Source organism: Pinus tabuliformis, chromosome Q, assembly GCF_031772625.1.
Source record: "Pinus tabuliformis cultivar Carrire ecotype Pingquan chromosome Q, CPIR1, whole genome shotgun sequence".
Taxonomy (NCBI): domain Eukaryota; kingdom Viridiplantae; phylum Streptophyta; class Pinopsida; order Pinales; family Pinaceae; genus Pinus; species Pinus tabuliformis.
Genome location: NC_142296.1, coordinates 667,064,818 through 667,073,408, shown reverse-complemented (window position 1 = coordinate 667,073,408; position 8,591 = coordinate 667,064,818). Strand labels below are relative to the sequence as shown.

Below are 8,591 nucleotides of genomic sequence, written 5' to 3'. Positions count from 1 at the left end.
AGCCTCTGCGACTCTTTTCTCTATGCCCAAGATATTATTTCTATGTGAAACAAGTCGAGGGTAGTGTCCAGGTGCTAAGCTCGAAACTCCCTTATCCACGCACTTCCCTCTTGTGCATGTTAACAAACTCATCGGGGTTTGCCTTCCGAGTTGACATGTCCCATGGGGACCGCCCGAAACGCTCCCCATTGGCCATCATTGTTGCCTGTTGGTGCTGACGTATCCCAATGCCCTTTCTCTTGACACTTTCATTTTCATGACCTCCATACCTCCCTTGGGGTCGATCTGTGGGTCGATGTGTCCAATGGAGACCGCTTGGTGATATGTGATTGGTTGTCTCCCTCTGTATATGTCAATTGTCGTGTTTGGTTATTCTACCAACTTTGGCTATGCGCTAAAGGATCCTCCATTCACCTTTAACCATGTTATTTTACTTTGGGTTCATATAGCTTTGGCTCGCTCTATCTTTCAATCCAAGAGGCCATTTTAGGGCTTCCAAACCACTGGAAAGCTCCTTAGAGATCTATCCAACTTGCTAGGTTACACCTGCATTTGAGATGATATGGTGCTAAAAAACTGGCTCTGAAGTATATGTACTATTCCTTTGCCACCAATGATTACCATGCTTTCCTCTGCCTTTGCTTTGCCTATGCCACCTCTACTATTGCTTTTTCCATAAATCTTTACCTTGATCACTAATGAAAAAATATTTACCAATGCAATTTTCTTTACCAATCTTTGCCATTTCCTTTGCCTTTGCCTTTTCCATCAATGACAACATATGTCCAACAAAGGGAGGACCTGGTTAGAAGGGTAAGGAAAGGACCTGTTGAGACCACCCCAAGTTAAGGAGTTTCGTCTCCAAATTTATTGAAGAAAGCCTCAAGCAACGTGTAGAATCTTAATGAGGCATCCATCGATGACTCACCATTGAATGTGATGGAATGGACAGGATTGTTGTGGGATGGCTTCTGCGTGAGCATAGTACTGTAACCCATTACTTGCCTTGGTATATCTCTTGAATTTCTTGTTCTTGAATTTCTTGGTATATCTCTTGAATTTCTTGAATTTCTTGTTCGCAGATCAATACACCAGTACTTTTGACGTGGTTAAAACCCTCAAAGAGGGAAACAGTCCATGGCCTAAGCCAACGCGGCCACTTTAGGCAATTTATTAATAAAAGAATGAAAATTTACATAAGCTTCTCTCATAGACGGATTACCCTACAAATGATCCTCCATGCTCTTTAAATAGAGATCATGGACCAGTCGGGTGTTAAGCCACGGATCAAGTGTTGGTAATACCAAGGAGAGAATGAACCGTCGGATCACTACATATCATGACCGTCGGATTGTAAGTTACAAAATGTACATGGTAAAGAAATACACTTTACCTAACTCTATACTAGACCAAGTTGTACTTAACTATTTCCTATGTGTCGGAATATCCTAACAACAATTTCATCCCATAATATTCAGAATTCCAAAATAATAATCTAAGTTTTAGAAAAAAGTATATATACAAAAAGAAAATCAAAATCATAATATATTTAGAATAAGTTGAGATTACCTAATCCCATTGTCAATCATCGATCAATCATGATTATCATTATCATATGGGATGGTCTCTGCAAAAAAATAATATTTTAAGTTCTAGACGAAAGTATATATATATATATATATATATATATATATATATATATATATATAATCAAAATCATAATATATTTGAAATAAGTTGAGATTATCTAATCCCATTGTCAATCATGACTACCGTTATCGAATGGAATGGTCTCTGGAAAAGAATCGTGAAAACAGTTAATTTATCTCATAGTTTAGTCTGCTACCACGAAAGGACAACCATCGGCAGCATCCGATGGTGGGCTTCCAATTATTGTGGAATTATATTTTATATTTTTTTTCTTTTCTTTTTTCTTTTCTTTTTTACCGTTGTGGAAAAACTTATCAACTCAGTTAGTCAAACCAACAATAAGGACATCCATCTCTGGCTACTATCCGCGATTGTTAGGTGACTCATCGTTGTTATCAAGGGAAACCATGCCACCTTTTACATAACCCCGGAGGTGGTCCCCACATGGGAGCATGCTCTCACTCCTGCCAGATGCCTCTCGGTCATGGGTTGTTAACCTGTTTCCTTACGTCCGAGGAAGACGAGCTCTTAGCCAAGCAGAAGCAGTTTTACTGGAATTATATTTTCATATTGTAAGTCATATTTTTTTTAGCTTTTCAAAAATTATAGTAAATTTAATATTTTGAAAATTCAAAATAGATTTTGATTTTTTTTATTGGTTGATATATGAAATTACTAATTATATAAGGTTATAAGGTTATAAATAGTATTTTTTAAGAAAAAATTATTTTAAAAACTAAAAATAAAATTATATATCAACATTGGGTTATGGATTAATCATATTTTTCAAATTTGTTTGATTTTTTTAATGAACTAATGTGGTATATTCTCAGGTTAAAAGTGAAAAAGTACCAGCATCCATGTTTGAAATTAGCCAATTTATTTATTAATTAATCTTTTTTTTTAATTTAACATGGGAAGGGATAATAAATAAAGGTATGATATTTAGTAAATTCTATTAACAAAGAGAGAAATTGAAATAATTAATTATTCATCGAAGAATAATAATAATAATAATAATATCCAAAATAAAAAAATAAACACTGCCAAGTTAGTAGGTCTGTGCCTACCTTCGCATTTTTCAGCTTCTAAGGTGAGTTCTTTGAATAGAACTATGGGGTTGCTATGGGTTCCCCTCTTTCCCCCGTAGATGCTAACTTATTCATGGAAGATTTTAAGACTAAAGCTTTGACCTCTACTCCCTTCTTCCCTAAGAAATCGAAAAGGTTTGTTGATGATACTTGTGTCGTTTGGCCCCATGGTTCTGAGAAGTTAGATTTGTTTCTCCATCATCTTAATTCCCAATCTGAATCCATAAAATTCATTATAGAGGTCAAATATAATGGGTGCCTTCCTTTTCTTGATATTCTCCTCTCTAGGATGGATGATGGTTCGATTTCTCACCGAGTTTTCTTGCAAAAAACCTTACACCGAACAATATCTTCATGCAACGTCTCATCATTTTCTGGCCCAAAAGATGGGTGTTCTTAACACTCTTTCCACTCGAGCTCTTAGGATTTCTGATGAGAATCACCTTGAAGAAGAGAAATCTCATATCTTGAGAGTTTTTGAAGATAATGGCTATAGCAGACAGTAAGGCCTTAGAGCCTTTGAAAGAACCTCTAAATAATCTCGAGTTAAGCTTGCTTGTGATGGTCGTAATTCCAATGTGGTGTTCCCCTTCGTCTAGGGGACCACAAATAAGATTTCTCATATTCTTAAAAAGAATATTGTCGCTACGACATTCAAAACCCTTACCACCATTAGAAACTCTCTTAGATCTCTGAAAGACCCGGTTAACCCTAAAGACATGAAAGATTTTTACTCAATTCTCTGCTCGTGTGGGGTTCCTTACATTGGTGAAACTGGAAGATCTGTTAGCCGAAGAATCCAAGAACATGCAGCTAACATTAGGCATTGTCCCTCTCGTTCCCGAGCTTTAGCTGAACATGCGATAAAATTTAAACACCATGTGTGCATTGAGTATACCCATGTCATCACCAAGATTAATCATTTCCATCATAGGAAGCTAAGAGAAGCCATTGAGATTGAGAAACATTCGATCAATCTCAATAGAGATGATGGTTAGAAGTTGGGCAAAAGCTAGATCCCAGCCCTTTCCTCCTGACTTTATTTATTTATTCATTTTTTTTTTACTATTATTATTATTATTATATTATTATTATTAATTTATTTACTTATTTTTGGATTCTATTCTAAATCAATCTCTTTACGCTTTAATTAATAAACATAGTTAGTTTATAACCAATATCTTCAGTAAATGTTTAATAAATAAATAGTATTCCCTTCGTATCCTATTTTATTATAATCCTTTCTCTTTTTAATTTTTTTTAATAAAATAGTAATAATAATAATAATTATTATTATTATTATTATTGTTGTTGTTGTTATTTGATGAATAATTAATTATTTCAATTTCTCTCTTGGTTAATAGAATTTAATAAATATCATACCTTTATTTATTATCCCTTCTCATGTTCAATTAAAAAATAAAAAATAAAAATTAACAAAATAATTAATTTCTCAACGACCTTCCCAACAACTAATTATTAATGGCTAGTTCATAAGAGCTATTTCCTAACAGATAATTTCAGACATCTAACTATTAATGGCTACTTCATACCAGCTATTTCCTAACTGATAATTTGAGACATCAATGCTCCTCTGCTATTTAAAATTCTGAGAAAACTAATTTTTTCATCTTTGTCCTCAGCATGAACCACATTAGTTGGTTCGAAATGTTGACCAAATTTCAAAAATGTGATTACAATTTCAATCAAATGTCGGGAATTGTGAATATTTGATTTGCAATGTTATTATTAAAATATTTTATAATTAAATGTTATGAGTAATTGTTATAAAATAAACACATATTTTTTATCATGAAATTCATTTTTATAATTTATATTTATATTTTTTAATTTAAACATCTAATAAATATAATTATTTTTTATAAAAAATAAATAACAATTAAATTTACAAAATAAATATTTAATTAAGATATAAAATAATTAATTATTTTAATATCTCAGTGCACATTAACCACCACCATCATCATCATAATTAATTGATAAAAATAAAATAAGTAAAGTAAATATATTATTGTGTCTTCTCACTATATAGTTAAATAAATTATTTAAATGGTTCGAAACATTGAATTTCATATATTTAATTAAAATATTTTTATTTGATTAAAATTAAATTTATATTTTTAATATAATATAATATTTTAATTTAAATACATTTGAATTGTATAATTCTTATACCATCACTTAATGTGTAGCATTAATTAATATTAAGGTATTATATATTATATGTTTTACTATTTCTTTTTGTTTTGATTATTAATAATCATAAATTAATAATAAACGATTATGATAAAAAAGAATGAGTAATGGCAAAAATTATAAAAATCTTTTTTAGTAATGTTAAAAATTATAAAAGGTGTTTAGTTTTCTGGAACTATATTAAACGAATTTATTCAATTTTTTTTTAACACTTTACTAAAAAAAAAGTTCAAATTCATTTTATTTTGCAGTGAGCATCACTTTATTAGTCAATTAACTTGTGCCATCAATATCAATCAAAAAAAATTATGCAATTAAATTTAAAAGGATTATCTAAAGTAATTTATGCGAAGGAAAATTGAGAGTATATAGTTTTTATATAAATTTTTAAATTGAAAATTTAATATTAGGAAAAATTAAAAGAAGAAAATTTATTATTGATTTCAATAATAATATTTTTGACTATGAGATATTTGAGATTCTTGTTAATTTTATTATCTTATATAATTACGAATTCTAAAGTTATAGCATTCATGAGAATATATTTTTACTGACTCAAAAAATAATTCGAACACTTATAATATTTGAGAAAATCTCCATAATTACATTGTAGAATATGGAATAAAACAATCTCCAAAATACTTAGGATAGAAAAAAAAAAAAATTAAATAAATAAATAAATAAAATCATTTATAAAAAGTCGCACTTTTTTCTATGAATATCTTTACTACACCTACATTATATCATAAGTTCAAAATATTTATTACAATATTAACCACCTTAATCTTTTAGCATATAGAAACTGTAGTGATATGTTACCCTTAAAGTTTTAATAAAACACTTGAATTTCAAAGAAAATCAAATAATTATTTAAACTTCTTAGTTTCTAGTAAATCAAAATTTATTTCAATAAAACAAATTTTATATCAATACAATACAAGTTAATCCTTATCTTAATACACTAAATTAAATAAATAATTAATTAATTTTTCACATATTAATTACTTAGAGCTGTTTTGCCCAATAAGATATTAATGATTTAAGAAAGGATATTTTTCCATTGTAAATACACATATAACCTTTTTCATTGCTTTGTCATTGACAAAGTTTCCTTTAGATAAATTGAAAAACATATATTAATTTGCACCATATTTAAATTGAAAAATAATGAGACTTATATTTAACACTAAAAGAAAAAAAAATAGGAAATACATTAAGATTGGTCTTCTTGCTTTAATTTTATGAAAACAAATGTAAGTTACATGAATATCTAAATATGCAAAGTTTTAAATAAAGTTAGAGTGATCATGCCCATGATTGTTATTACAGCCTTTGCACAACACAATGACATTTGACCTAAAAGCAAAAAACTACCAAAACACATACAATTATGAGAATATTGAAATTTAATTATTTAGTTTTCAATTCTCGCCTGATTAAGAAGAAACTTTATTTAAAAATTTGTCTACTTCCTCTTCTGAATAAAATAAATAATGAAAATCATTTTAACATATAAACAAATAAATACAGATAAATTTTTATTACTATATAATTATTCTCACATAATTATTTTGCTATCAATACAAGTAATAGGCAACAACACTACATATTAAACTTATTTATAAATCTATTAAAAAACATATTACACTTATTTTATTTATAACTATATCACTTCAATATAATAATTTGATTACTAAAATTTATAATAACACATCTGTCATGTAACTTTTAATCTTAATGAAAACACACAATATTGTTAACTTGAATGGACTGCAACCTGCAACAAAGGGGAGCATAGTTCCAAATCGGAATTATGATTGCGCTTCTTGCAGTATCTGGTGAAAAAACTTCTTCATGTTGTTGTAAGAAGATCTGCCAACCCGACCTGCTAAAATTGCGCTATCCCTAAGCTCCATTATGTTTTTCCTCATAATCTTTACTTCCTCATCGTGTGGATTCATCAGTTTCCTCACCAATGCCTCCACGTTTTCTCTGGACACCTCCTCCGGCATCTCGAATCCGATTTTCCAAATATGATCAACAAACCTCCTGTTTGTCTGCTGTTCGGCAAAGAAGGGCCAGCAGATCATGGGAACACCCGCGCATTTGCTCTCGACAGTGGCGTTCCAACCGCTGTGTGTCAGAAATCCTCCCACAGAGGTGTGGGAAAGGACATTAGATTGCGGTGCCCAAGTAACAAAGAAACCGCGGCCCTGGCTTCTCTCCATGAAATCCTGAGGCAGCACAGCAGAGTGCCCCTGAACGAGGTCCGGTCTAATAGCCCACAGGAAGGGTAGATTGCTTGCCTCCAAACCCCATGCAAACTCTCTCAACTGTTCGTCTGATATAACAGTAATACTCCCAAAGGATACATACATCACTGACGATACTCTTTGTTCGTCCAACCATTCAAGGCACTCACTTTCCTCTTTCCATACGTTGCTGTTAACCATTGACTCCCCGGCCGACAGTAAAAGAGGACCGATGGACAATACTCTTCCGGACAATTTAGTGTTGAGGTCCATCAACACCGGCCCTTCTAAATCCTCGTAACTATTCACCAAAATTAGAGAAGCCTGGTGCGTGCTCTGTCCCGCGTTTAAGAAGTATTGAAACATGAAATCAGAGGAGTCTGTCACTGTCATGAATGTGGGTAGATCTTTGAGGCGCAGTGCTGTCAATCCCGGAATACAAGAGATGGGTTGGTCCTTGGATTGATCTTGGAACTCTTTTTCATCTGTTGAAACAACCACCCAGGATCAGTGCAGCAAATTTTAAAGTTGCTGATAATGTTACTAGTAAGTCAAGTTAAAACACATTAAAACAACTGATAATTAATTACCCCTTTCTCTAAGCATACCTTTGATGGGAATGTAACCTTCATCCATGAGCAAAGGCATATGGAAATACGCAGAGAAACCGCAAGCACTCGGTGTCCAGAAGGCAACCCAGGGAACCCCATATTTCAGGGCTATCCGCTGCATAAAAAATTTCCGGTTGACGGAGCTTTGAAGGAATTCGAATGTGGTTGCTGAAATATGGATGAGCGCTGAATTTTGGGCGCTTGAATTCAAATTTGAATTCGAATTCAAATGGGCTCGTTATTTGAATAACATTAATGCCGTGATTACTTGCATTGATTACGCTGAACCGTGGAGCCTCCCGGAGTTGGAGTGACGGAGCTGCCAGAAAATGCATGTACATAGGTCATGGTATCATGCACGGATATGGGTCCAAAACATGGGCAAAACATGCATCCAAACTGTCGTTACGGTGCTGCTGCTGTGAGAGGGTGTACCTCCATAGCATTAACTTTGCTATGGAGGTGGAAATAGGAACTGGACAGTGATTTGCTTTATAAATCTACTGGATTCTTAAGGCTGTACGACAAGTTTAGCACACGGAAAATAAATTTAGGCAAGCTTTGCCAACAAATCCGATAAATGAATGCTAAGGCGTATTGTGGATAAAGGGCAATGACGGTTTCCTCTGAAAATTCGGCCAGTGGAGTCCAGCACTGCATAAATCAATAAGTAACAATTTTATTGATACCAGGAAGACTGAAACTGAGTCTGGTGTTAGAATCCCCCGATTGCTTTTTCCACACCAACAATTTGTCAATGTGCACTGTAC

General features: G+C 32.3%; 1 pseudogene across 1 annotated transcript; it reads right to left on the bottom strand.

Moving 5' to 3' along the window:
• Positions 1 to 6,769: 6,769 nt before the first annotated feature.
• On the bottom strand, positions 6,770 to 8,169 carry LOC149221313 (7-deoxyloganetin glucosyltransferase pseudogene; annotated as a pseudogene). Its single transcript, XR_016249650.1, has 3 exons — positions 8,103 to 8,169; positions 7,819 to 7,989; positions 6,770 to 7,695 (listed from the first exon to the last, which is right to left on the bottom strand). The product of XR_016249650.1 is annotated as a 7-deoxyloganetin glucosyltransferase pseudogene (transcript).
• Between the last annotated feature and the right edge of the window lie 422 nt (positions 8,170 to 8,591).